Genomic DNA, 4,808 nt, shown 5'->3' with positions numbered 1-4,808 from the left:
TTAGTACATTTTCTGTCACATACTTCACAGGTATTGAAAGTGGGACAGTGAATTCACAGGTCTGTATAATAGAACCGTAGAAAGTTAGAGTTGGAGGGGACCTCAGGAGATCATCTAGTTCAACCCCCTGGTCAAAGCAGGACCATCCCCAACTAGATCATCCCAGCCAAGGCTTTGTCTAGCTGGACCTTAAAAACCTCCAAGGAAGGAGAATTTACAATCTCTCTTCAGTAACCTGTTCCCGTGTTTTACAACCCTCCTAATGAGAAAATTCTTCCTAATATCTAACCTAAACTTCCCTTGCTTCAACTTGAGGCCATTGCTCCTTCCTCTGTCATCTGCCTCCACTGACAACAGTCCAGCTCCACCCTCTTTGGAACCCCCTTTCAAGTAGTTGAAGGCTGTTATTAAATCTCCTCTCAGTCTTCTCTTCTCTAAACTAAATAAGCCCAGTTTTCTCAGCCTCTCCTCGTAAGTCACATGCCCCAGCTGCCTCTCTGTTTTCATTGCCTTCTGCTGGACTCTCTCAAATTTGTCCACATCATTTCTTCAGTGAGGGGCCCAAAACTGAACACAGTGCCCCAGATGTAGCCTCACCAGGGTTGAATAGGGGAATAATCACATCCCTTCATCTGTAGGCAGCACTCCTGCCAGTGCAGCCCAGTATGCCATTAGCCTTTTTGGCAACAAGGGAACACTGCTGGCTCATATTTACCTTATTTTCCACTGTAACCCTCAGATCCTTTTCTGCAGAGCTGCTGCCTAGCCAGTCAGCCCCCAGCCTGTACTGGTGCATGGGATTGTTTCATCCTAAGTGCAGAAGTTTGCACTTGTCTTTATTGAACCTCATGAGATTTGTAGGATTCTGGAAGCAAAAAGCTTTCTCTAGGGAAAACTGCAAGGTCTGTTTACAGTCTCAATATGTATTTCTTAAAAGGGCAAATGATAAAGCATGGCATAGGGGACATTTATTTGAAAAAAATGTAGAAATCATTTATTTATAGCAGTGATTCTCAACCTTTTTAGACACAAGGCACCCCTCAATAGATGCACTCAAAAAGTGCCAGCTCTAGTTTTCACTCATTTTTTACTACAGAATTCTTCTATTCTTCTATTGCAAAGTACTCAGAAAGACCACAACAGATCAGAGTTCTTTTTACACTATAGATTTCTAGTTGAAATCTCTGGGCTTATCACGTGAAGCACACCTAATAGAGTTAACATTGTGTGGCACCCTGGCTGAGGGATTTATGCATTATGGTGATATTATGTACATTAGGATATGTGTATTGAGACTATACATAATGCTGCCATAGTTCTTGTCAGTTTGTTTTGCAGCACAAGTTTATACAGGACTTTTCTTACAATGTACTGAGCACTTCTTGATAGCCTTTAAGCTATATTATTTGTATCAACCTGAACAGATATCAAGAGCTCAGTTGTGTGCTTTTTACCCATTGGGAGAAGAGTGTGGAGATGAGTGTTTTGTTCTTTGGGTGTTCTGTTGTCACATAGTAGGTGGTGAACGTGTTATATGGTTAATATTGATATTGCCTGAAGAATACAATGTTAGGAGTAGACCAATGATGATAATGGGCAATCACTCTTGAATGAATAAGATTGTCTTCCAAGGATCTTAATAGTAGGGCTGTGAGAAATTTTGCTGGCTGTTTTGTTTCAAAGCTGTTTTGACTCATTTCTCAAAACACCAAATTGAAATGAAACGAAGGGCTTCAAAACAGCCTTGAAAAGAAATGAGGGTAGTTGAAATGTTTTGAAAGTTTAAAAATGTTTTGAGTTTCAAAACTCAAGCTGGTTTTGCCTGCAGGGAAACAGAAAGTAAGGAGAGAGAGGGGGAAGAGTGGGGAAGGACTGTTCTCGTACTGACTGTGTAGCTGGCCAGTGACTGTGATCCTTCCCTGATATCCCTTCCAATCTCAGTTCTCCGGTGGAGGGGATGGAAAAACAGAATAAAAAGCAGCATTGTTTGAAGTGAGCTGCTTTTTGCCTTGGGGTCAGTTACTGAGCTGTCTTCCAGAAGCTCAGCAGTGTTAGACAACAAAGAATACCATTCATTTCCTACTTGCTAGGCTAGCAAGTGAGATTCAGCAATACCTTTTGCTTTAGTTTATATACCCTCTTATTTTATTATTATATTCATTGATTGATTCCTTTCAATTTATTCCTCCTCCAAATCCTCTTTATGTGTAGTCTATTTTGATTCTTTTCAAATCCGTGCTCTCTCACAGTGTGCATTCCATTCACTGTGCAGGGAAGCACAGCATAATTATATTGCATATTATAATATGAAATTGATATAGGAAAACACACACATACACTTATATATTTTTATTTTTTTATTACATAAATACATACATACATAACATAAATACACATACATACAATTATCTCATCTACATATGTTACATAAATCAGACAGATAACATTACAGAAGAAGAGATATATATGCCAGCAGACCAAGGCAAAGACAAGACAGTATGAAACACACCATGAAGCATGCTGGAAAGGCAAGCCTTCAAAAGGGAAAACTGTAAATTGTTCCTGCCCCCCACCTCCAAACTGAGATGCAGCCTCTTTGCTACAACAAGCAAGCATGAGGCTTCCACTAGTTGTACAGGCAGCAAAGAAAGGGAAGCAGGGCCAGTACTACTGCCTCTGCCTGAGTCTGCATCCCCTCCAAAAGCACCAGCCATAACCACCCCCCTCACCATGACAACAATCAGTAGCACCAGCATGACAGTCTCCTCCACCCACTTTTCACATCCCATGCTGAGCCTTCCAGTACCAGAGGAAGAGCTGGAGCTGGATCTGATTGTCCTAGCAAGGGAAATTCTGGGGAAGGAGTGTTAATCAGCTGAGTTTGTGCTCCATATCTCTCAAGTTTCCCCTAGAGCCAGGTCTCCTTCCCCAGAAGGCACTTCAGAGGAAGCTGAGGTAAAGGGGGCAGAGGCAAGCAGCTCAGCTGAGTCTGCTCCTCCTGTTGCTGTGCATCTGCCTGTTGATGAGGGCGAAAATGCAGCATCTACACATGCATCTGCATCCTAGAAGTGAGCAGGTAGTGTGGTCTGGGATCATTTTGAGTTGGCAGATGATCCCACATATGCCATCTGCCTGCACTGCCAAGCCAAAGCCAGCTGGGGCAAGGGAACAAAACACATGAGCACCACGGGGATGCTGATGCATCTCCACAGGCATCACCTCCTTGCTCCTCCTCCGCCTGACACCAGTGGGAGCGTGCCCAAAGGGAAGTCCCCCTCTCACACCAAAGCCCCCACCTCCCCAAAGCAGAGGCAGGCCACATTGGAACAGTGGGGGAAAGGCAGACAGAAAGAGGGATGTGTTGCAAGGGTGAGTGATATCACCCAGACCACTGCGGAGAAGCTTGCTATGGATGGCCAGCCCTTCTCCTTAGTTGAGCAGCCAAGGTTCAGGTGGCTCATGGTGCTTGTGGCACCATCATACCAAGCGCCTGCATGTACCACCTTCAGCAGGACAGTGGTGCTCTCCATCTATGAGGCATGCAGGGAGTATTTGAGGGAGGAGCTGTGTAAAGCAGGTCTGCAGGTCGCCTTACACTTCACCTCTGACATCTGGAGCAGCTGGGGTGGAGATCATGCATACCTCTCCCTCACAGGGCACTGGTGTGACCAGTCAGGCCATTGGTGGGCTCTCCTTAAAGCTGAGGAGATGGATGAGTCCCACACAGCAACATAGATCATGGGGGCCATGAACTGCTTGGTGCAGGGGTTGCTCATTCGGCAGGATGAGCTCACCCATGAGTTTATGGTCACCGACAATGGGGCCAATATGGTCAAGGCAGTCCGTGATTCCAACTTTGTTGGCGTCTGCTGTGTGGCACACAAATTTCACCTCATTGTCAGGGATGCCTTGGAGGGGGACAGGGCTGCCAGTGACAGCTCCAGCACCACCAGCAAGCTCATTTGCAAATGCCGGAAGGTGGCAGGCTATTTCCACCACAGCTTCAAGGGGAGCAAGATGCTGCAGGACAAACAGGAAGAGCTGAACATCCTGCAATAGAGTTGTGGAGCCTCACAACTCTACTGCAACCAGCAAGCCTCAGGCCTGTCAAATATGTGACAGGTCTGGCCTTTCCCCAACTAGGACTGTGCAAGCATGCGGTGGCTGGAGGTTATGGTGCCTCTTACCTGCCTTTCACCAGGGGGATTGGTCCTGGCATTTCCTGGGGCTGCTGCACTGCCGGCAGTCCTACCAGGCCTCCTGACCCCGGCAGAGTGGTCATGGCCAGGACCTGGGGTTTCTTTCTTCCCCATAGCCCCAGCCCATACCTCCAAGTTCATCGGGGCACAGGAACTCAGCAGTTTGGTGATGCAGTGAGTGCCCCCTCCAGCTCTGAGAGCAGGGCATTAAATGGCTTTTAAAAAAAGGAAAAAAGGAAATAGGTGTGAACTGAGTGAGGAGGGTGGTATTCACTGCACCTGGAGCTTGGGGAACCCCAGCAGCAGGAGGTTCATCTTCAGGTACACTATCTGCTCCACCAAACCAGGATCCAAGGAGGTACAGTGGGTTGTCTACATCCTCAGCGATGCTGAATACCCTCTTGCTCAGAACACTAGGCTCGTCGGGGGAGGGGGAAGATGAAGGCGGAGGAGACGATGAACTACCAGACACAGCAACAGCCAGCGAGCACAGACCAATGGTCAAAAGGGAGAAACAGGTAAGTGATGGGGGACGGGGCATTGCTGAGACTAGGGGGTCAGTGGGCACAACCGTTGGAGGCCTCAAATGCCTCTACACGAATGCTCGAA

This window comes from Crocodylus porosus, unplaced genomic scaffold (assembly GCF_001723895.1).
Source record: "Crocodylus porosus isolate Cpor-Errol unplaced genomic scaffold, CroPor_comp1, whole genome shotgun sequence".
In the NCBI taxonomy this organism is placed as follows: Eukaryota; Metazoa; Chordata; order Crocodylia; family Crocodylidae; genus Crocodylus; species Crocodylus porosus.
The sequence above is the reverse complement of the archived record's forward strand: the minus strand, read 5'-3'. Positions refer to the sequence as shown.